The sequence below is a fragment of the Gigantopelta aegis genome, unplaced genomic scaffold, assembly GCF_016097555.1.
Source record: "Gigantopelta aegis isolate Gae_Host unplaced genomic scaffold, Gae_host_genome ctg3771_pilon_pilon, whole genome shotgun sequence".
Taxonomy (NCBI): domain Eukaryota; kingdom Metazoa; phylum Mollusca; class Gastropoda; order Neomphalida; family Peltospiridae; genus Gigantopelta; species Gigantopelta aegis.
The window spans coordinates 676-27,640 of NW_024533503.1; the positions used below are offsets into that span (position 1 = coordinate 676).

Genomic DNA, 26,965 nt, shown 5'->3' on the forward strand with positions numbered 1-26,965 from the left:
AACCAGCTCATGCCATTTTATTTGTCAATTACGTAGAACAGTAGGCAATTCATTGATAATAGACATTCCATACGCCTGAACTCTGTTACTAGCTTTATATGTATGCCTAATATGGGCACTTCATCTCAATGAGACTATTTTGACCAGTCTGTAGTGGGACATACCTTTCATATCATAGAGTCTTGTGGCTACTGTAACTGATGATAAACACATGATGACTGTATATATAAGAGCTAAACGGTAGTAGTAGGCCTGTATTGCTGTAGGTTTTACTTAGTCCTATTTCTATTTGCAGCGTGGCAGAAGAAATCTTCTCTTCATCTGCTGTCACCAGCTAATTCTTCATTGGATTATAGAGGTATGTTAAATAATAATTAGGTAATTGATAAATTGTCAATGTTTAAACCAATACTCATAAACGCACCCGAATAAGTGGATAGTTTAATTATCATTCCAGTTCTGGCACAATCATGCATGATTGCTGCCAAATGCTGTACAGCATAGCATATTATAATAGGATTATACTATTATACCCCCAGTGAAGTAGTCAAAGCATCACAATGTTTATTCAATTAACTACTTTGAGTCAAGGTTAAGTTTAGGACTGATTAGTAAAAATATTGTGTATAGTTGATTGTCATGTCTCTGATAAAATGTTGCCATAACCTCAAAACTGAGTTGTTCTTTTTTTCAGTCTCAAGGTTCTCTACCATTCTCCACCAGCACCTGAAGCAACAGGCCTTTATCTTCCAGCATCAGAATCTCCTTTACAACCTGATTTTGGACGCTAGTTCTTCCTTCTCCCCTCAGACATATCCTATAATGGGTACATAGAAACACATCATATGAAATTATAGCTTAATGTATTACAGACGGTCCACTTACCATGGGCAGTACCTCCAGGTCATCATCCTCAGCCTAGTCCTTGCACCTAGTCATTTTGTCCAACCTCCTCCAACTATAGAATCCCAATTGGTCCTCCTCCTTCTTATCTTAGGAACAGGTAGAGATAAATATAGTACTGAATTAATCAGTAATATATGCAAAGTTTCAGTCTGTCAATTATTATAATATTTATTTTTTCTTTATGTCTGTCTACTTCTTAGGTCCTTTTCATCCCTCACCAGTGGAACCTCCACCTCCTCCGCAATTATTTATTACCACCACAGGTATATTACAATGACCTGTTTGAAAATTATACAAAATTACACAATAAAATTTATTTCTAGTTCTTTGATCCTAGTACTCACCAAACTCCATGCCTCCAGACTACCAGGATCCTGTGCTTAATGAGTCTCTCAGATCCAAATGAAGTTGTTGAAGGATTACCACGCCGACCATGTAACAATGATGGTCTAATGTACTCTCCAGTACTTTACAGGTAAGTAGTAGATTGGTAAATTAATGATATATATTGATAATGAATCCTTCTAGATTCGTGGCCACCAAACAAGCTCTTGTCAACAATTCCCCAATATCGACACAATATTGGGAAGGATCCCTGCCTTCCTCCTTCTTCACCTTTTTTCCTGATGATATATAATTCAGAGATACCAGTAAGTATATATACTGTAAAATATTATCTATATTAAATCTATCTTCACAGCCTCATGAACTAAGAAGAGAGCCACATGATAACTCATGGCCACTTCAAGTAAAGCCATAACACATCTAGTATGTAATGATATAAATTTAATAACTCATCTTTTTTATTTTAGCTTCTGTTGGTGGCTCTATGAACACTACAGGACCACTTCCATGTCTCTTACTCACCTTCATCTGTTGCTACACCTTCCTCACATAATTCATCTACTGAACCATCAGATGTTAAAATGGTATTGGAAAAGACAAGAAACCTGGTAGCCGAGGGAGGTATGGAAAAAGAACTCGAATATCTGACAGATGATGAAACGGTTATGAAAGAAAAAGAAAGACGCAGTGCCAATAATCAAAGGGAAAGGGCGTTAATATCAGTATCTGTAACTGTTTTAATACAGTATTTTACAGCTATTACTAAAATGCGATTGATCTATAGTTTCCTTTAATCTATAGAAATCGAGTTAGAGGATATCATGAAGCTTTAAGGAACTAGGTGATATTTGCATCACTATCTTCAACAGAAAGACTCAAAACTAAACTTATGATTCTTCACCAAGCAGTCACAGTTTTATCAATAGTTTAGAAGTACAAGTGAACGGTGAGTTCACTTATCAATTGTTCATAACCTCATTAAAATCATGCAAACCCAATAGAACGTAACCTCCATCCAAAAAGCAGCTTGTCTGAAAAGAAGGGAAGAAGAGAAGCATTACGTTTAACTTCACTAAATTTAGAACCATTGGCTCCACCATCCTATGGAATCAACATTATCTTTGACGTTCTCAACCCAATTATCTCCACTCTACCAGTAGCTTGCAATCCTTCAACATCATTACCTGGTTGTAGTAGCACCTCAACTTTGGCCTAGTAGCTCAACACACATTCTCGTCTCTTGCATATACACCATCACCTCCATCTCTCTCTTCATCAGACAAATAACGCGACGAAGTGATCCACCATGAAACGTTAAAAGTAGTGGGAATTTAAGTACAACTTTACTTAAAGAGCAAAGGGCGTCTACCTATTTCTATAATTTGGTTGCCAAATAGTCCAAATCATGCGAGTTACTGGTGTTTTGGAGGGATTTGCAACACCAATGCATCTCTTAGCTTACAAAAATCCAACTTTGCTCAGTTAGTACATGAACTGGTACGAACTTGTTCTTCAAAATTAAGAAAAATCTTTTATTTTTGTCACATATTTTACTATACTTATGAATTTGCACTACCCCCAACAAATCTATTTTTAATGCCCAGCCATTATAACTGCTTTCTACCAATTCACCAAACTTTCAATTCCTTGTTTTAAAGTGCTATTAGTATTTTTTGTATCTGTTTGTTGTAGTAAAATGTTTCTTTTCCAATAAAATCATTTTCCTTTTGGTATTTTGTACACATATATTTTCATAAATATCATCACTTTCATCATACCATATAGGTGTGAGGTCCTTTTTTCATGTTAAAATAGTTTTCTAAATCATTAATCCATTCTATGTACAATACTGATCATTGAACTTCCCAAAGGGACAGGAGAGGGTAGGACAGGTTTGAGTCTGTTTGCTGCTTTGTTTTTGATGGCCAGTTTATTGCATCAGGAGTAGGTTGTTTTCATACAAAAAACAGCAGAATTGTTGACAATTTTTCCTCTTTGTTGTCTTCAAATATGCAATGCTGACATAAGCTCAGAAAGTTTTGAGACTTTTCTTAGCTCGTTATGTTGGATTATAGTATATACAATGTTTCTGAAGTTAGCTCCTTCTTCTCAGTAGCTTCATGTAAGCTACTTAGATGATATATATTCTTTCTCAGCTTTTTCAAATCTCTTTCCTAAAATCGGAATAAACAGCATTCACTTATAAGAATGTATTTAGACTAGCAAAACAAATAGTTTTGAGTGCGGCTTACATACCTGAATGTCAGTAATTAACAAGGAATGCCCACACTTTAATTACAAATACATTATGTCAGAAGAATTACAAAACTTGTTTTAACCCAGAGTCCGATTACCCAAAAATTACCTTGTCAATCGTATATGACCTTTGTTTGCCTCTTCAATCTTACTTCGTAATATACTACATCTTGTGTACTAGTTCATCCAGTTGTGTTAAATCTGGTTTTTGACTTTAAGTAGATGTCACTTTCCTTCTCTGTTTGTTCTATATATTTAAAAATGATATTTGCACACATAATAAAATACACAAAGTGAATTAATAATTTAAGAAGCAATTATGCAATTAAATCATTAAAACTCTTTTAGCTGTTGGCATTTTTTATATGTGTACTACAATCGATAGCTTAAGTTTTGTGTGAGCATTTTTCTAAATTGTCATTTAACATTGGATTTAACTATCAATGTATACTAATTTGAATTTCCCTATTGTATTGATCCCCAACAGGCCATAATGTAAGTCCTTCTAATTTTAAATTGTACCTGGATACTAACTTAAATACCATAGTATATTGAGACCATTCAGTCCATATGTAATTCCTTCTAATTTTAATGGTATAATATACTAACTTAAATACCCATAGTATATTGAGATCCATGCAGTCCATAGTGTAAGTCTTCTAATTTAAATTGTAATGGATACTACATTAAATACCCATAGTATATTGAGTCCATTCATCCATAGTGTAAGTCTTCTAATTTAATGTATCGATACAATTTGCTACGCGCTATAAATTAAGTCCAATAAGTCCCTAATGTTAAAGTAATTGTTTGCATGCCCCTAATATATTGCGTTCAATCATCTATAGTCTAAGTCCTTCTGATTTTAATTGTAATTGGAATGACTACTATATTTGGACTGTTTCTAGTATATTGAGGCCAGTGAGGGCTATAATGGACCGTCCTTCTAATTTAATTGTAATGCAACACACTCTTTCTTTGACGAGTCTTGTTCCACCATGCTCTTTCCTTTGTTGTTTTCTTCTTCCATAATTTGTTGGTTGTTGATACAGTTGTCACGACTTAATTGATGACTAGAGTATTAACTATTATTATATTAGATTGTTAAAGTATATATAACCTACCACTTCAAAGCTAAATCCTGGAGGCCTTTTGCAAAACTGAGGAATTGGAGACTAAGTTGTTGGAGTGTGTTTCTCTTTAGTTTTATCCACTTCAGACTGGTTGAAGTGCTATTGTTCGAGGGTTTGTTCATTTTCCAAAAACTGTTTTGAGCTAGAAGATTCATAACGCTACCACTTCTATCAACATTAGGGGGAATTTGTTTTTATGGCAATTAATGCTGGAGGGTCAGCCTATTATTAATTGAACTTTAACTTTATTGTTCCACCTCATAGTCTGAGAAACCCCTCGGTAGACATTTCAAATACCACGGCCCATACAGTACTTATTAAAACAATTATTAAAATGGGGGGGGTACATGTATAATAATTATTTATATTAATTAACCTGTTAACAAAAAAACCACACGGTATACAAAAACTAGAATGGAAAAAGTAGTTCAGTCCTTTGAACAGCACTCCAGTTAATTTTCAATTTCGAATGACATGGTTACTTTCCCGCTCTGATGATCTATACAAAGACCAAAGAATTTATAGATTAGTGCCAATCATATCACATACTTTCTGGTGGAATAGGGTTATGGACTTTTTGTCGTTGGAGGGATTGCACGGTACCCTCAGCCAATAATATCCATGCATGGGCGGCAGTTTACAGAGGAGTACGTGAATAAGGAGAATCACGTAACTGAAGTAGCATTTTTTCTGTCGTAGATAATTCTTGTGCCCTATTCATTAGAACAATTATAACTTGGAGTTTTTAGATTACCACACCTACAACCCCTCCATTCAAATACAAAATATCCAAACCTCCTGGGTTGTTGGATTACATTGTTCAACCCGGCGTCATTGAATATGAATTAGGTAGAGCTGCCGCATCTTTCACGACCACTGTACCTTGACGGAATGTCCGAGGCTGGTTACTGGTTTGGGCGATCCAACCGATCGGCTTCGGATTATTTTGTTTTTTTCAGACTATAAGTAACTGAGTAAGTTCGACGTTTAGTTGATGTGGCAAATCATCTACTACATTTCATTAATTAGCATGAACAGTAGAGAGCCGGTATTTGTGCGAGAAGCCACGTAAACATTTTATGATGCCACTCAAGCAGTGCCCACATGGCCAAAAGTCGTAAATCACTTGAAAAATTCCGAGCATGCGCAGTAAGATAGAGGGTTGTTTCTTGAAGTGATTCTTTTTTTTTTTTTAGGTCTATATAGGTACTAACGATACCGTGGTATCACCTCTACAATTTGGATAATTAGCCGGTGTATATAACTAGAATCACCTTATCTTGAATATGGCGTCCTTTCTAGCGCTTGTCACGCGGTCACCCTTTAAAAACTATCAGTTCTGTATATAATCTGAGCCTTAATCGTCAAATCAGCTATTAGCAAGAGCAATGACCAACCACCACAAAATTCAAGGTAAGAAAACTTATAAACGGCTCAATTTTAATACGAGAATATGTGCATGTAGTTAAGATTGTACGTTCAGTTGCTTACTTCTTTAGCGTTTTTAGTTAATAGTCCTGTTATTTTAAGTTCTATTCACTCTCTTTGTTCTTGTACATACTTTACTAGGTGCACTGTTGTAGAAGCAAAAGGGGATGAAATGACCAGTATTGTTTACAGAATGTGCGTACATTGATATATTAGATAGTTTATGATACCACACATGTAGAATATCTGGAACTTATTAGGAGAAACTGATCTTTCCCGTTTGTTGAATTAGACTGTAAAGCTATCGAACCTGGGAATTGAATAATCGTGATCAAACCAATGAACCAAGGTTTATAATTGTACTATTTAAAGGAGTATCCCTAATGTATTTTCATAGTCACTGTGGACTGTGCTGAAGCTATTCACAAATACAATGTGGTTATTATGAAATGTAAGCTACTATTACTCCTGATGAAACAACGGGTGGAAGAATTTGGCCTTAAACAAATGTGGAAATCACCGAATGGTACCATTAGAAATATATTGGTGGTACCGTCTTAGAGAGGCTATCATTTGTAATAATATCCTCTCTTGTTACGTGTTGGAAGAAGCCTATAGTAATTGGACGTCATGCGTATGGCGACCAAGTGAGTTAGAAAAGTGTGCTTATTACAAATGCCTAACTATTCTATAGTCAAAGCTACTGACATTGTTATCCCTGGACCTTGGAAAGGGGAATTAGTCTATACTCCCATAGGGAGGGACAACCTGAGCGTCATACAGTGTTTGACTTTAAGGATTGCGGTGGTGTTACAATGGGCATGTACAATATGATCAGAGATACGTGATTTTGCTCATAGCTCTTTTCATATGCTCTTAACAAAGGCTGGCCACTTTATATGAGTATGTACAATTCAAGTGGATCGAATTTATTGTATCTAATATAGCACCAAGAATACTATTTTGAAACGATATGATGGTCGCTTTAAAGACATTTTGAAGAGATTTATCAAAAGTCAAGTCTTCAATTGAGTTTGAAAATTATTTCAAATTTCATTCTTTAGAGATTACAAGTCTCAATTTGAAGCTAAGGTATCTGGTATGAACATGTCTCATTGTGACATGGTTGCTCAAGCTTTAAAAAGTGAAGGAGGATTTGTATGGGCTTGTAAAAACTATGATGGTGATGTACAAAGTGACTCTGTTGCGCAAGGTGATTTCTAGTGCTGTACACTATGTAAAATCTAGCCAAGTTTTTATGATGTCTATGTAGGTATGGTAGTCCTTGGTATGATGACAAGTGTCCTCGTTTGTCCTGATGGTAAAACTATCGAGAGTGAAGCTGCTCATGGAACAGTAACAAGACATTATCGTATGCACCAACAAGGCAAAGAGACATCGACTATCCTATTGGTAAGTTGTATTTTAATCTCAACATATCACACTTCTTTCTTAAGCATCTATTTTTGCATGGACTCGTGGTCTTTCTCATCGTGCCAAGCTAGACAGTAAGATTGCAATGGATATCATTACCACTAAACATTTCATGTCCAATAGATAATCCTAATTGGCTCGTTTCTCAGATACTTAGAAGCTGTATGTATAGAGACAATTGAAGCTGGCTTCATGACCAAAGATTTAGCTGGTTGTATTAAAGGAATACAAAAGTATGTTGTTGTGAATTATATCACCTGAGGTATTTGGATTTGTTCCAATAGTGTTACTCCTGATGATTATCTAAATACGTTTGCTTTCCTTGACAAGTTAGCTGAAAATTTAAAGAAGAAGCAGGAGTTGAAATGACTAGATGGATGCCCTAAATCTCATCTCTGACTTAGGAATAGTAGCCATTCTTTATTAGTATTTATTTAAATTATTATTGCTTCATTTGGTTTGTACATTTTGTAACGGCATTAGTGAAATTAAAATAAAATTTACTACAAACTATAAAAATAAATGATTATTGGGAAAAGTTTGTGAAACTAACAAAACCTCTCTTGCAAAACAATAATAATAACCATGGTTCATCACATTTAGTCATGACAATAACTCTAATTCTCTTATACTTTCTTGTCCAAAGGTACCCTCCCAGTCAGAGTAAGTGTCTTTAGTGGAGTTGTTTAACAGAACGTCTACGATCTCCTTGATATTTTAGCAACTGTCATATGACTGTAAAATTGTCTCTTCTCAGTTGAATGCACACCATGTCTTCAAACAGCTGTCGAACTTGACCTGTAAATAAGCAAACATTGTTTAAATATTGAAATCAAAGAGAATGAAATAGTGTTAATAAAAATTTGTAAAAGAGAGTTATGTTAATGTAATTGAGTACTTTAAATGCAAATCTATCCTAAGTATGCTGTATTTATATTTTCTTTAACAAACCTGCAATTTTTTTTAAGTAGAATATTGCTTTCACTATTAACATCACATAGAGGACTCTAGTACCAAATGATGTCAAATGTGAGAATTCTAGTGTTAGATCTTGTCCTTGGAGTATTTCTTGTATGACAAGACTGCTATGTTTTAACAAGTCTCTAGCTCTAAAAAAAACAATTCAAATATTAGTGATCAATTGTTCTAACTCGTCCGATCAATATCTTGTTGAGTATCTAACTTCAATACCATTAATGTGATGTGTAATCTATTTAATGGAATAAGTAAAGGTTTTAATTTGGGGTCCTTCTGTAGCATATGATGATGAATTTTTTCAATTTGTCCCCTCATTATTTGTGATTTAACTGGCAATGCTATAAAAGCATTAGGAATAGGTCTGTCATGTTTTTACTTTCTTCCTCTTTTTAACTTTTCTGTCAGTTTGGTAACTTATCTTTGGTCTTCCATCTGTTCCTTCTAAAACTAAACTTTCCACATCTATTGAAAATAATGAACAATTTCCTCATCACTCAAATCAGAAGCATCAAAGACTGAGTTTTACTAAAACTTCATCAGTTGAATCAAAAGCATCGCAGTCTGAGTTTTCCACTACTTTAAATGGTTGAAGGGTATCTTTATCATTTCATCATCTGCATTAGCAATGTCAACATTTTTCTCCACTAATTGATCTACTCCAACTGCTGTAATATGGTAGCGGCTAGTTACTAATGACACTGATTGTGTATGTGGTATAGCTACTGCAGAAAATGGCACTGGAATCACACGTCCTTGAGATCAAGCTTGAGACAACACCCTCACCCTCTTGAGTAGTGGACACTGCTGAAGATGTCGTAGCCCATAATGAATACACAAATCGACAATTAAGAAAACCTGAAGATATACTGACTATATAATTGGTCATGTTAGATATACTCACCTCTAAGACAAATCATTGCACAATTATGTTGCCATGTTAGAAATGGGCGTGATCAGTAAGCTTATTTGGATCACGTGATTAGATATACTAAAATGGCTACTTTCAGAAATGGTTGGAGATTACTCTCGAGAATTACTCGTTGATGTCTCGTACAGCTGCTCAGGGGGCCCTTGAGAGGATGAGATTGAAAACACTCCAGGGAGGAGTAAGAATAATATATTTACTTTCAGTTTATGGTTTTTGTCTGGTTTTAGACTATGCCTTTTCAACAAAGAAACAAAACCACGTCTCTTTGTTACTCTTGTGGGATTTAGTTGTCTAGGATTTTCTTTGCCTTTCGTTATGGTTTCGTTTCCAAATGAACAAGAAAGCTACTAATTATCTTCAGGTGATGAACATAGAAACTGAAACATTGTCAGTACTTATTACATAAACTTTAGTAGTTTGTTAAAAATTTGAAAGAAAGGTATTAAAAAATAATACTTATTCAATTGATAATATAAATTAAATTAATACATTAAATTCAAGTTTGCTATTTGGTTCTTTTGAACTAGTTGATGCAGTTTGTCACCACCACAACATTTGTAACCATCATTTGTTTGGGCTTATCCAATCTTCAGATATATCAACACTATGACCAATACCTCCTAATTCTTGGTATGCGGACTTGTTCCTTATCAATGTGCTCTATAGTTTCTGTATGTAGGCTTGGAAAGTCTGCAATTTTAAACACATCATATTTCAAACTTTTATCAACAAAAACTTGTGTATAATATGTTGAGTGTTTAAATAATATGTACGTAATTTAAATATTACAGCGTCAATATCACCACTGTAACAATGATAACACTTAGTGTTTCGAACTTCAGATGTGTGCCTTTAATCAAAGTATTCCAATACATTTTTCATTATTTGTAAAAAGACCAAGCAAGTGGAATGAGGTACGTGTCAATAAATGTAATGGATACCAGGAAATTGTTAAACTTTAAACTTTAAAGAATGTACTTAAAACAATAGAATATGTGACATTCAGTATTAATATACTCTACATATATATCATACCTCTTCGATTCCATCTCCTGTTTTGCGCTCACTTCTCCAAAGGAAGCTCCAGCATTGTGAGCAAGTTGTAATGCTGTCCCTTTTAGTTATCTTTCGCCTGACTTTCAAGATCACATTTATTACCCACAATGAGAATTAGTGGCTGAGTTGGTCCTGTACTCTACAAAAAATTCAGTATACTTTCTATATTATGTCATACCGAATGCATATCATCGATCCCTTTTGTGACATTGGCAAAACTTTGTACTCTTAGTAATATCATATACAATCACAACCCCCCTGTCAGATAAAAGGGAGTGAAAAATGCACTGTAAGTAAAGTTATCTAACTTTATAATTCTCCAAACAACTCAATCATGTGACATGCAGGCAAAAGGATCCCTTGCTCCACGGTAAATCCTCGACGTAGAGAGTCATAGCGCTCTTGACCACAGTGGTCCCATAGTTGAAGTTTATAGCGCTTAGAACCTACCTCAACTACTTTTGTTTTGAAATCAACTCCTGCGACGGTTACAAAAGTATATATCTATATTATTATATATGCTATACATAAAATGCAAAGATAACAAACCAATGTTGGCAAAAAGTTCTCTCGAAAAATTCCTGTGTGTATCGTAAAATCAGACAAGTTTTACCGACAGCAGAGTCTCCAATTACTACTAACTTAGCCAATGCGTCGAACGTCTCCATCACAGCTAGCTACTCCTCCAAAATTTGGCATAAATAGAGGGTGTGCTTCCAGCTTATGTAACATATAATTTATGAATTACTATACACTGCGTGACTTTGTGGTCCTTCTAGGGGTACCTAGCGACCATTGCCAGAAATCTGTCGTGTTTTTCTACTAGATTACTTTGTCGATTAACATGTTTTCTCTTGGTAGAAGAATTTGTACACTGACAAATATAACAAAAAGATGGAGTAGTACACAGTAAGTGTACAAATTTGTAATTAATATTAAATATATAATTAATTTTGCTCTGACATATTTCAATTTAGGTCTCCTAAGACTGGTATTCTAATGTTAAATCTAGGGGGTCCAGAAACACTGGATGATGTACATGATTTCTTACTTCGATTGTTTATGGACAAAGATTTATTCCTTTACCAGCTCAAAGGTATATCAACAACATAATTAGTTCAATTTGTTATTATAATATTATATATATTATCTTTTCATATAGTCAATTAGCTCCTTGGATTGCAAAGAGACGACACCTCGTATACAAAATCAATACAAGAAAATTGGTGGTGGTTTCTCCAATACGTATGTGGACAGATCGTCAAGGTCAAGGGCATGGTACAACTCCTTGATAAACTCAGTCCTGAACAGGTTTTGTGGAACAGGTTTGTACTTTATCTTGGATGACTTATTGATATTCTAGGTCCACATAAACACTACATTGGATTTAGATATGCTCATCCACTAACAGAAGATGCCATTGACCAAATGTACAGGTTAGTCTAGACATTACATTTTATCCTTAATTATTTTAGTTCTTATACTAGTGATGGTATTGAGCATGCTGTGGCCTTCACTCTCAATATCCACAATATTCTTGTTCAACTACTGGAAGTAGTCTCAATGCTATATATCGCTACCTTAATAAAACTAATCGGTTATCATCAACAATAAAATGGTCTGTCATAGATCGTTGGCTGTTCATGAAGGTTTAATTAAGGTTAAATTATTGAGTTCATTTAATATGATTTTATTATACTGTATACTTCAGGCATTTTTGGTAATATTCAATCTGAATTGAGTAAATTTCTGAAGATATTCGTAATGATGTTGTTATCCTGTTCTCTGCCCACTCACTACCAATGAGTGGTATGATCTATAGTACACCATATCAATCATTGTAGCCCTTTTAGGTTGTAAATCGAGGTGATCCTTACCCTCAAGAAGTAGCAGCAACTGTTCAATATGTAATGGAGCATCTCGGTCATACTAATTGTTACCGTCTAGTATGGCAGTCTAAAGTAAGCACTTCTCTGTAGTTGTTATATCATCCCCAGTCTAAAAGTCTTGAGTTTATCAATTGTATCTTGTAGCTAATGTTGTTTCTTGTACATTAGTTGTATTTATGTCTGTGTTTGTTCCATGTTATTTTTGGATCTTACCATATCTGTATTTGTATTCTTTAAATATAGGTTGGACCTTTACAGTGGCTAAGTCCACAAACTGATGAAGTGATTAAAGCTTTAGCTAAAATGGGCAGAAAGAATATTCTGTTAGTTCCTATAGCCTTTACTTCAGATCATATAGAAACATTACATGAATAGACTTAGACTTATGCTGAAGAATTGGCTCATGAAGTAAGTAATATTAAAGATTTTGACAAAATCTTGTTTCTTTTTAATAGTGTGGTATTGAGAACATACGAAGAGCTGAGTCTTTAAATGATAACCCTATCTTCATTGATGCTTTAGCTAATTTAGTTTTATCTCATTTGAATAGTGGACAATCTTCTTCTCGACAGCTCAAAAATCTCCGATGTCCCAAGTGTGTAAATCAAACTTGTGGTCAGATGAGACCAATTGTTTGTGTCATAATAAACACCAATAATCATTGTCATTCTGTAAAAAGCTAATAACATTTCATATAAAAAATTAAGAACATTTATATTATCCTTATTTGCAATATTTGGAGGTGTGGCTTGATTTTGCTGAAATTCTTTCGGCTGTGTAGTTTAGTAGAAACAATTTGTAAGTAGGGAATTCCTTTGAAGATGTAATGACATTATTTATAGCTATCAAATGTTGTCAGTTAAATGGTTATGGTATGAGCTTAATCCATTAACAACTACACAACTCATTTATAACAATAACTTGTTACACATCATAGATCCCTAATATTTTTACCACAATATATTACATGACACATATCTTTAATGAGGTATATCAACATTACTGGTTGTAAAAATACCAATATCATTGTAATTCAGTATAAAGCTAATGACATTTCATATAAAACTAAAGAACATTCATATAAAAATAAGACTGAATGAATGATAAAACATACCATATTGATCATGATGTATCTGTAAGTGCATTGATTGCCCTCATGCTTTGTATTGTGCAGAACCAAGACTAGACTCACTCAATTGAAGAGAACATACAGAGGTAGTGAAAAGACTCTTCCATGCAGAGCGTTTCACGATATTGTTGCTTAGAAGATTTTGCTAAATCTTCATAGGAATGAGATGCTGTAATTGATTTATTTTTTTTGAAAATGTTAAAAACACTCGCACGTTTTCGAGTTGGTGAAACAGACACTGTCCCAATCCTAATGGAGATTCTGATAGGAGAGACATTCGAGCTAATGGTGACATAGTACGATGATTCACTTTTCCTTTCTTTTTAATATTGTCTTGAGTGAATGAGCGTGATCTTGGGTACATTTCCATCTGTTTCATCATCAGATTGGCTTGTGGAAGACGGTCGTCTAAGAGTTTAGATGAGTCATTTGACACCTTACATTCTCCTAGTAACTTCATTAAATCATCAGCTTATTAAGACGATGTAAAGCTGTTTGAAGTGATAGGTCCTGAGGATTATGTCTCAAACCTTCTTCATAAATCTTTCTGGCTTTCTCCCATTCATTTTAGAAGACAAAGAGCCCCGCCCATTTGTATATACCATTGGATTGGGAGGGATTCATAGCTGCCGCAAAATCAGCTCGGGTCCCTATAAATTCTGTAGTTTTTGGAAGGACTTTAATATATAAAAGATTTGTCATCTTTTTGAGTAGGTTGAAAACCTACACGTCCTTTTTCTAATCTTGACGTAATATTTCTCCAGTCACAACCAAATCATTAAAACTCTCCAATTCCACTTGCAACTCTATATCCAATGCTAAGTTGAACCGATCAGTAGCTAATTGAATATCACCAGCTTTTGTAAGCTAAGCGGCCCAATTGACTAGCTGTTAAATATTGATCCAGTCTATTATGCAATGACTCTTTTTATTTGGCTATCGTCTTCTGTTATGACTTCGTCATCAGAACTACGAAGGGTTCAAGAGTTTTCGGCCCATTCCTGGAGGAAGTCGGTGGTTTATATTTATGGTATCCTCATATTACAATAATAATATTTATTAGCCCCACCTCAGATGATTCATCAAAAATCCTGGTGCTTTCCCAGGGAGTTTATTTGCTGTGCTTCTTAGTATTCGAGTGATTTCTGTAGTCCTTTACCATATTTTCCAGTGAAATGGGGAAATTTTATTTTATTCTTGTATCTTATCCGCTGTTTCTATAATAGGTAGGTCAATGGTTTGCTATTTTTCTTTTGTATTTGTAACTGTGCCAATACTTGGGGGTGGGGGGTTTTTTTTGTTTATCAGGTTTCATTCAAGCAACAACCTAGATGGAAAGTGATTGCTGTTGCAAACGACCTCTCCAATCAAGTTGTCTCCTTAATTATACCTCTGCTGTTGCACAGCAGCCTACACCACTATAGTCACAGTCAGCCATATCTACCTCTACCTCAGCCCCAATCCTCACTCCAGATATTAGCATTCTGTCCCAATAAGAATGTGTGACTCTCATGGTCAATAATGCCACATTATTGATTGTAATACCAGCAACCACCCATTACTCAATTAAAGGCAGTACCCTTGAGCTTCCTCCTGAATATCAATTACTGTGGCAGCAACCAGTGTTTATTGTCTTTTCTTGTGTCCAGTTAGCGACTTTGTGTCTTTTTTCTTAATCACAGTACTTTAAGTTTAACCTAGAATCACTACAGAATTCACGAATTCGTGAAGATTTGGATGTGCCAGCCAAATCCTTAATGGAATTTATAAAGGGTTCCGCCCCTAATTACGATGTATATTATGTAACAGCTATTGGTAATAATTTAATGGTGATTAATCTACGTACAGGGACAAACATTACCAGTGAGCACACCTCATGTATGTACTTACATTAATGGAATTAAAAGTGTGAGTGAAAGTTACATTTTGTATAATGTGTGCAGCTACACTCGTTGATAATGCCACTATTTCAAATGTACACTTTAAAAACCTCACCAGTAGTAATTATTTCTCTATACAACTAAGCAGGGGAATTCCCATTGATGATCTCATTGTAACATCACAGGATTTCTTGCTGTGCTTGCAAATAGTGACCACAAATTCTTATTCAGTGGAGTTATGGAGAACACAGAATATTGGATACTGGTCAACAATATAAACTTGCTGACATAGCACTTGTGGAATAAAACATTAGCATATTCTGTCACTAAACAAGCCCAACTATTTCGTTCTCACCACAAAACCCGTTTGACAAGTTTCCTACTTCACCTATATTCGTCCCAACCAGGCCTGTCCTCCACCAACTGTCCCTTACTACAAGCATTTCTAAGACACACCCTCCTTTTCTCAATCAAATCATCATTGGGTGTGGTATCCTTGCTGTGCATGATGGATATGAAGATTTTGTCATTCTCATCTACACTAGGTCTCTCTCCAATACATTATATAGTTAATTTGTCAGTTATATATGACTCCATCTTCTTCCATACCTTCTTCCATACCTCCTTCCATATCTCCTCCATACCTTCTTCCACATCTCCTTCCACTTCAAGACCTACTACTTCAACTACTGGCTCTAAACCACAGAGCAAGAAGCAAAAAGACAATATGAAGTGGCTTTGGACACTTGGGGTGATAGTTATATTCCTTCTAGTAATTAGTCCCCATTATTATCATAACATGCATATTTATTCGTAAGAATCTCTTAAACATTCTATTGAAGAGACTCAAATATCAGATCAAGAACAATGCCCCTATCCAGTCCAAGCAAGTGATAGTAGCTCTACCAGTTCAACTGAACGCCCACCATAACTGAAACTACTGCATGTCCATAAATGAAAGTACTAAATTTTAAAGTATTTATGTAATAAATAGGAGCAAGTTGTTGTTGTTATTGTTGTTATTATAGATTTAATTAATTTTTTGATAAACTAAAAAGCGAAATTTCACTCCATTCTCTTCAAACACTCCTTTAGGAACTATATCATCTCTATATTCCACAAAATATATAATAAATACTTCCATTTTGAGCACTTACTCTATTAACTTGTATTGAGTCTCATCAAACCCAGGCCAGAATACATCACTTTGATATTCACCTAATACTTCAGTATAATAGATTTTATCACTGAGAGGAGATGCCAGTGCCTCCTGAAATAGTCAAGAAAATTATCATAATAAGTTGAAACAGACCATGTGTGTTAATACATAGTACACTGATAGCATTAAGATCAATCACAATTTGTAGACAAGACTATATATGTTTTTAAAGTACATAACACTAATATGACAAAAGGTGACAATATTCAGAACATGTGTTTATATAATAATTGGAAATGAGTTTGATATATTATTGTATTTTTCCCCAACTCTGTTTTGTTTGGACCATATGTTATATAAGATCTATGATCATGTTATTATACTTATTATTATAACTGTGAATTAATAACTTACACATATTGTATAATGTTCTAGGAAATGCCAGTCTTGCTACATTAAATCCTAGGAATGTTACTACTCATATTTGTATTATATACTCTTAACCAAAGTCTACAATCTTTCAATAGAGCTTGGAATATAGTCACCACAATATGCACTCAAATGATCTCTTCTAGTGACATACTCTACACAAACCCTCCTCTATTTCTTATATATTTACATTCATTAAACAAATATTATATTTCACTCTAGTTCTTGTATTAATTAAACTAATTTTTTATCCTGCAATCAAGAACATAGTAGGCATAGCTTTCAAAATCATATGAATATTATTAAAATTAACATTGAATAAGATCTATAATGTGTGTAACAGTTGTTATAAATATATTTAGTCTCTATAACAATGATTCACCTTTTTGATATATAGACATTTAGAGTTAACATTTTGTATATTGACATTATGGGAATGGACATTGTTGGAGTTCACATTGTAGAATGAACCCAGTAAAACAGTTTATATATAGTTGGTAATCATAATACTATTTTCATAATACCATATAGTGAGTTATTTTGGGTAGGATAAAATTTGCTTGCCAAGCTAAAATTTGATTCCTAATCACAAAATTAAAACTCTCATCAAATTTTTCTTGCTACATGGTATTGTATAGAAAGTGATCATAATTAAAAGATAAATAACATATCTCAGTTCCAATATGCTAGATAGACAAAAACACTATAATAATGAATGTACTTATTAGACAATGTAATCTGAGGTATTTCCTCTCCTTATGCAATTTGTGGATTCTCCAGCCTTAGCACATGTGACAAGAATTTGTTTTATTTAGCACACACTGTAACTGACTACCCAATACTTTATTTACATTAACCAAAACCATATGCAGTAACTAAAACATTTAGTACAGGAACAAACTACAAGTAGTTTCTGAGAGCAAAACTACCTATAACTGACTAAAAGTAAAAAAAAACTAAAATAACACTATAATCTATTAATGTTCACTTTGCCAGTATAAAAATTATCATAACTTTCTAATAACTTGACCAAATTCAAAATTTCAAAGTCAAGTGGTCTTCTGGTGATCATCCAGTTCTTTTGACGTCATTTTTATATGATATGACTCACAATAACAAGATTTATTGTACTTTCCATAAGCAAAGTATAGGAGATGTCAATGACCATGAGGAATGTGATCTCATGAATTCGTTAATCAATAAAACGGCTGCCACTTGAAGAGAGAAACCATTACGGTAAGAAATACATTGTAACTATAAAAGTTTAATCATATAGATATAGGTAAAGGTACTGTACTACTGTAGCTAATAAATTTGTTCTTACAAGAAAAGAAATCAAGTCTATACACACAGACACATGGACTTTTATTTCATGTGATAACTCAACTACAAGTATTCAATTTATAATTTCATCCACTACAAATTTTGGGCGACAAGGTGAAAACAAATGGACTATAGCTCAAAGTTTGTTTTAATTTACATAACACCTCTCACTGTATAATACCTAACTGACTTACTTTATATACTTCTGCCCCACCTAGTATTAGAACATTTTCTATTTTATCAGAGAGAGGAGGTGAGCTAACATGTTCCATGGCCAATGTGAGACTGGAAGAGACAAGATCAGCACCAAATATCTCTGAACTATAACAAAGAAAGGAATCATAAGTTAACACACAAAATCTGAAGAATCATTGACTAATGACACAACTACAGAAACTGTTCAGTTATATTTACCTAGGTCGACTGGAAAGGACCACATAGAAACAACGAGATGATGATTTCTTCCTTTTGGGTAATGATTCCCATGTCAGACGCCCACTATAATTGCATTCTTTTTATCTAATATAGAGTAAGCATCTAATAGTATTAGTAAGATTACTAAAGGTATTAACAATAACAATAATAGTATATAGTAATATTAATAGTAGCATTGTCTAACCTGGATCATTAGTTTGTAGTTATAATATGACTCATGAACTTCTTGTCTGTTCTGCACAATTAAAATAATTATTAATATATTATTGTATGTGATTTGTCTTACGGAATTCTAGGCCACGTAACTTCATCTTGTAAGCTATCCCACCATTTTTTTCAACGGCTACAACATGACTAAACTTCTTCAATGAACCCGCCATTATTTTCTTGTTTTGGAGAAGTACATGTGGGTGGAGATAATGGGCGTGGCGATGCTATCTATCAAAAGTGCAGTGCCATACATGCGTTGTTGTAATCTACTTGAATAGCCTCATTAGGTCTGTCTTGTAAGTTAAAGAACTTGTTGTATAAGATAACTAGCTAATATTAAAGCATTTTAATAGTACGATTATGTAATATAAACAAACTTAAAAGCCATTGGATTTCACGACTTTGTAGTATTATGTCATATTATTAGAGACGGTAACTCTGACCACTAGACGACGACAATAATGCATTTAACATACGTTTTTCTGAGACTATTAACAATAATAAAAAGATATTAGTATGTGTTCATAATGAAAATGAAAATACAATATATGTTTTTGTCTTTATATTCCCAGGATGGCTGAGCTATCATTTGTGAAAAGAAAAAATCCAGTCAATGTAAAAGCTAGAATTCAACAATATCAAGAACACAACAGAATGTAATCCCCAATTCACCAAAGACACAATCAGATGGTTTTGTTAAATCAAGGTCTTTTCAATGATTTAAACAGTATGACTTTAGCAGAAGATGGTGGTGGGTTGTTGCTGGGGGTACAACAAAACGAGAACATTCTCCTCATGCCACACCTCCTAAGCCACCTGCTAGAGAAAAAAAATTTGTGCCTAATGAAGAGGAGCGTCCTCTTCCTCCTACTCCCCCTCAATTAAGTTCTCCAAAAACAATGCCTCGTGTCAATAAACAAACCACACCTTCTAACAATACAACTCAAGATTCTAAAGGTCGGCTAGCATCTACGGACCTATCTCTATTACCTAAGCCAGGGAAAAACAAGTTTAGCTCTGAAACCTGTACCACCACGCCCCCCACCTCCTTCTTTAAAACCCACTCGAAGAACCCCAGAACCAAAGTCTTTAATTGATAACACTAATTTACCAGAGCAGATCCTTGAAGTATCTGAAGAACACAAGCAAGATGGAGACAATAGCAGAGATAGAAAGAGCTCTGGTGCTGATAAGAGTTCAGGAACAGAGGACACATCATCTCTCTCTGATTCTGTTGAAGAGGAAAAGCACACCCCTAAAACAACAAGTAAAAAATGATGTCATTGTGCTTCTTTGTTATCCTCATTTTATAGCTCCTGCCACACCCACAGCTAGCTTGCGTAGCTCATTCTTTGGGCGAACTTTTGGTCGTCAAAATTTATCACATATTCAAGGTGACACCTGTTTTGAAAATTCTGTGGAGTTAGAAGAATCATTTGATGTAATAATTATGATATATAATTAAATAATTCATCATAGTCTGTTTTATATTAATATAATAGGTTATACCAGACAGTAATACAAATTTGGAAGATATGGTATTGAAAATGAAGGAAAGAGATGCCAAACTACATGATGCTAGTGTAAGAAATATATATATATATATATACATACATATAATATATATATATATATATATATATATATATATATAATACTGACTTGGTAAGTTATGCTTACCAGACTATGAAAAATGACTGTCTCATAGTCAATTGATCTTAACCATTAAGAGTGTTGGTAACTGTTTTGCTAAATAATACTTCATTTAATGGAACATAGTTATTTATCATATTAGATTTATGAAGTTGTCCAAGCAGTGGCACGAGAGGTTCCACATTGTGCTTCAACTCGAGATCTTCCCTCATCTATTAGTGGGTTTCCTACAGAATCACGAGAACGTGTACTTCATGAATTATACACAACAGAATACAATTATGTTAAACAACTTGAAGTGGTTGTTGAGGTACATTAATTTGACATCATCTATTATCTTAATATTTATGATATATAGGTATTTAAGCCTCAATTAAGTCCATTATTGGCTGAGGACTCTAGTCATATATTTGCTAATGTTGATGAGTAAGTAGTCATAATTATAAACCAATTTTATTCATAATTTATTTTATTAGTATTTTAGCATTTAATCGAGGTTTCTTAGCTTTGCTTCATTCAAGATTTAAAGAATGGACTCCAGTACAATGTATTGGTGATATTTTCCTAGGAATGGTAACTATAGTAACATTATGACATCATCCTATAGCTTGTTATTCTCAGTTTACTCAAATGCATAAAAGTATGTATGCCATATACTGCAGTAACTATGACAGTGCTGAGTCATTAGTCCTGAAACTACGTCGAAGAAAAGATGTAGAAACTCAACTCCAAGTAAGTTTGATGTAACTAGATAACAGTCATAGGGTAATTATAATGGGTAAATTTAATTGATTATAATTAATTACAGTTTTTTACAGTAGTTGTAATTTAATTTTAAATGTCCACTAAAAATTGGGGAAGCCTATCCTTGATTATGAAAAGTACATGTTCATGATGTCATTTAAGTCCGAAAAACCTTAAAACTGATTTTCTTGAAATTTAATTCCAAATATATGTAATTATCTATTCATTGTCATATCATTATATGTACATTTCTAGTAGTGGTAATGATAATTGTAATTATAGAAGTAAATGTAATGATAACGATAATTATGATAAAGATAAGATAAAGATAATGATAATAATGATAATGATAAATGCTGAAAATGATTCAGTAATTATAATGGAAGTTGATTACATTAAGGCTGTAATGGACATATAACTGCTATATAGAGAGGGAAGTTTTGTAATACCTTATTTGGTCACTAAATCATTATAATAGTGTTAAATATGAGTTGTGGACATAATAGTTATAGTATCTCATGTTTTTATCTAGGTGTGTCATAGTGATCCTCGCATATCTCCTGGTCTGACATTACCCATGTTCCTCATCACTCCTGTACAACGTGTACCTCGATATATACTTTTATTAAAGGTAGGTGGGCTAGTGGGTGTGGCTTCAAAAATAACACTACTAATAGGATATTATCAAGAGAACAGAAGAGAGTCATCCAGATTATCAGCATCTCAAACAAGCTTTACAGAAAATGGTAAATGCTGAAAGGAACACCCTCTAATTATGAATAGAATCATGTTTTATTGCTCATGTTTAATATGACTTTAAATAATGTTGTCATTTGTATAGGGAGAATTAGCAGATTACATTAACCTGCAAATTCAAGAGGCTCAGACGAAAAAGACATTGGAACATCTCAAGAGCAAAGTTCAGGGTTTATCGGTATGACACTCCTAATATTAAGCTAATGCTCATGTGTGTCATAGGATTTGGAACAAACCAAATCGCTCCTTAGTCAAAGAAGGTCAAGTTTATCTCCAAAACATCAAGAAATTATATCAAGTAATAAAATGTAGGACCTATTGACTGTTTTTTATTTATTTATTTATTTAGTGTATATTGTTCAATGATTTACTGGTATTTGCTCTGGGAGATACCAGACAAAGTACTGTTCAACTTAACCTCAATCTTGAAGCACTCTGGGTTGAAGATGTCGAAGATCGAGACCCACAAACAAGTAATACATGTTATGTTAACTTGTTTGACATGACTGACCACTGTAGGCAGTGAAGACGCAATTGAAATCTATACACCACAACGACCATACAGAATATATGTCCGATCAAATGCAGAGAAAAAGCTTTGGCTCCCCAAATTACAAGAAACAATTTATCACCATTTAATGAGTACCAATCAATGCCTTCGTAATGATAAATTAGATTCAAGTAAGATAATATATATATATATATGTTCTAGCTCATTGTTTAACTAGCTTCACGTAAAGCTCACTTTATTTATTTTGATCAAAGATCTTATACAGGTGACTATTATGATGCTATGGTAAGTATTTAGCCATCTACTGACTTGTATGAATATTTTCCAGCGTAATGGGAAAAGGGACAATGCTATGGCCTAATCATTCACAATATATTGTAAGTTAATTCCAGGTAGCAACTAGATTCATTATCTTGTTTTGTAGGGTGATTGGATTGAAAATGAACGTTGTGGTGAAGGAGAGTTTCGTTATAATACTGGAGATATTTATAATGGTCGATGGAGAGAAGATAGACAAAGTACATGGAAAGTGTGGTCTTTGTTCCTTCATTATTAGATAATAATAGATGGGTGGGGTGAACTACGCTATTACACTGGAGATGTATATCAAGGGTCTTGGAAAGATGGATTAAGACATGGAAAAGGTAATTAAGTTAGGGACAATTGTCTTATAAGTAGTACTAGCTGGTTATATAAATAACTTTGCTGTGATTATGTTGGACGACTGTCTAATATGAGGAGTCTATGCTGTATTTGGGTAAGTCCAAAGGAAGCAAGATGAATCCAATATCTAATTATATTGTACAGTTTATCCATCCAATGAGAGGTTTGTTATGCAGATAACCATCTAAGTACAGTATGATCAATATAGATAAAAATTTAAAATGACACCAAAGCTTTCATAGATTATAGTCGTAGTTAGACTTTGACTACCTTGTTTCAGATCTAGAATTGAACTAACTCTCATTTTAGACTATAGAAGTTTCTTGCTTTTTCTTTGTCTATCTCTTATTACTCTGAGATCTAGTTGTTCTGTTCACCATTCTACAAAGTCAATTAGCTCAAACTGATCTGCATTAATATAACAGTTGTCTTAGAAAATGCTTCAATCATTTGTTTATATAGCTGCATCTTGTAATGATATTGATTACAAAAGCTTGTCTCTAAAACTGCCATTGAAAAAATTACTTCTTCCAGTTATTATAAACATCCATTATATCAATGTACTATTTAATACACTTGTGATATTTGATAGTGAATCTATGGGAAAATATTATAATATAATAACTAAATGTACAGTAATGATAGATATTATAATGTTTATCAGTATCTTTAGCCAGTAGACCAAGTCATTATTATTACAATCATATAGGGCAAAATATCTTATAGTAATGGTGATACATTCAGTGGAACATTCAATTCTGGTCACATTGAAGGAAATGGTAAATTAGTGTGTATCAATGGTGTGGAATATAATGGAGAATGGAAGAATTCTCTTGTAAGATATGATGTTTATTAGACATGATTTCCATATATTGCTGGTTACAGCGTCATGGTAATGGTACACTTAAGACTTTACAAGGTAATATATATGAAGGGAAATTTGGACATAACTTGATGCATGGTCATGGGACAATGAAGTACAGCAATGGAGATCTATACGAAGGAAGCTGGAAAAATGGGATGGTATGTGTTATATATCATTGAAATACTTTGGATTTATTTTAAATATAGCGTCAAGGCACAGGTACTTTTACCAGTAAATTACTAGGAAAATACGAAGGTTCCTGGGATCGGGATTTGCGTCATGGAAAGGGAGTTTTGACATACAGCATGGAGATATTTATGATGGTTTTTGGGAATACAATAAGGTGATGGGTGTGGCTAGTTATTAATGACTGAGGGTTGATATATATTTTTACAGCGACATGGACCAGGTACTTTGAAGTATTCAACAGGTGAAATATATACTGGAGAATTTAAAAACAATTTAAAGGTTGGATATGGAGAAATGCAATATACACCAGTTAAGAAATACAAAGGACAATGGGAATATGATATGGTAAAAGATCTTTGTATAATATAGTTATTGTATTTTGTCTATAGCCACATGGCCAAGGTACAATGACTTATGAAGATGGATCAACTTATACAGGGACTTGGGATATGGGTCTTCGTCAAGGTACTGGTACATTAACTAGAACAGATGATATAGTTTATACTGGCCAATGGGATCTTGATCAACCTAATGGCAAAGGAGATATTTCTATTCCTGCTGCAAACTACAAGTATTCAGGTACAGACTACATTAGAGAAATGTTCTAACTTTTCAATTCTTTAACTCTTGACAATCATATATTTAAGACACTAATCATAGCTTAACAAGACCTAATTTATCATTACATTGTTATAATGTAGGTGACTGGATAAATGGTAAAAGAGAAGGTCGTGGTATTGAGACTGCAGAATATGGGTCATACAGTGGAGGTGGAGATTTGATATGAAACATGGTCACGGAGAAGAACAGACTACAGTGCGGACAATATTCAATGGACAATGGGAGAGGGGAAGAAAACATGGATCAGGTGAAAGAAAGATTGCGTATGGTCTTATAGAAGCCCAGGTATGTCAATTAAAATATGTAAAAATGTTTTTAATTGCTATTGTTAACCTTTAGCTCTGGAAAAGTGGTCAATTACAAAATGATCCTTTTCGTATGACAGCAGTTGAATTACCTTCCATATCACGCCTTGATCTTTGAACTTAATAATTGTGTGTTAATATTGTGTGATAAAGTGTAGATATTAAAAATCTATTGAGTGCTTAATCTATTTCTTATTTTGTTCTAATTTGCCCAAAATATTTTTAACTTTATGATCTAAAAAGATATTTCTATGAGACAATTTAATCTCAGTTATTAACTTCAGTTTAATAATTAAGGAAAATTGCTTGATAATTCTCTTTATCAGCGACTGAATTTACTTGAATCTGAGTTTGATTTGTTGGAATTATAAATTTATTTACATAATTGCAAACAATAAATGTGACCTGATTTATGAAGCACCTTTTTAAAAAATTAAAAAACACACAGTTGCTTTGTACACAGTTATATATTTTTCACTAGATATTTACCAAATCATATCTCAGTTGAAAAAACAATAGATAACTTGAGTGCAAAATTTAGTAGATATCCTTTAAACGTAATTACTTACATTCAAATGTTTTTAAATAAATTTTTTGATAGATGTGATCCTTTATTGCAAATCTGGTCACAAATTAGCCTTCTCATTAATAATTATAGTCTCGCGCCGCCCGCAGGGAAACGGCAACTCTAACAAACACTTAATATTCATAGGGGCGTGGCTTTCCATTATTATTATTATTATTATTATTATTATTATTATTATTACATGACATTTTAATGAATTATAAACAGTAATAAAACATAATGCACATAATACTGTGCTCAGTTTGGATTACTGAGAGATATGATGGACTTAAGTCTTCCCTCATGATTAACAAATCTAGGAAACAGTTGCTTTGCAAATGCAACTCTTAGGACAGTCCTTCTCTCCTACAAGAATATATAAATAAACATGAAGGAAGAATTGTTATTGTCAATATCATAATGAGATAAATATACTCTTAGCTAGATTATGCTGCATATGCTTGATAAAAGATTGAAGAATCTCTGCATGCAGGAGGGGCTAAGGTGATATAACCAACAGAGATCGATAATCACCTGAACAGTAATTGACAAAACTGTAATATGAAGCAAATTGCATATTTTATAGAATTCATTCCACATGATCTTCAGGTGATCAGGAAGATGCTCATGAATTTCTTACTCAAGTTCTTCTTCAAGTTGAAGAGAGGTACTTATAGTCAATATTAGTGTTTTGATATATTAATTTAGTCATAAGTGATACCGGTGTACACAAATTAACTGAAACTATAATAACTACTACTAGTAAAAACATATAATGTACATAAAATGTATACTTAACATAATACAGTTGAATGTGGATTGTTCAGATCAGTAATCAATCAAATCTACAAGTAGCTGTACAGGTATGACACAAACAGTACTATTAATGTGTTGATAATACATTGCACATATCATGCAGAGAGTTAATATAGAAGACATAATCAAAAATTCATTCCAAAAAAGTAATGTTAAAGATGGGGGAGGCATTATGTCCAAGGTAAAACATGCATTTTCAAACTAGTCTAATATAATCAGTTCTATTACTAGTGGTATGTGATAAAGAATACTTCAATCTGTGTTTAATACAATGCAACTATAACATTTCTTTCATTACATTAAACCTTATGTTGAAGCATTCCATCACACACTAAAGTATTTGTATACGAAAGGCAAAA

General features: G+C 33.5%; 2 pseudogenes; both read left to right on the forward strand.

The window, feature by feature from the left end:
- The first annotated feature begins 295 nt into the window (after nucleotides 1-295).
- On the forward strand, nucleotides 296-7,871 carry LOC121392413 (annotated as a pseudogene).
- A 3,580-nt stretch (nucleotides 7,872-11,451) lies between these two features.
- LOC121392412 lies at nucleotides 11,452-25,086 on the forward strand (annotated as a pseudogene).
- The last annotated feature ends 1,879 nt before the right edge of the window (nucleotides 25,087-26,965 follow it).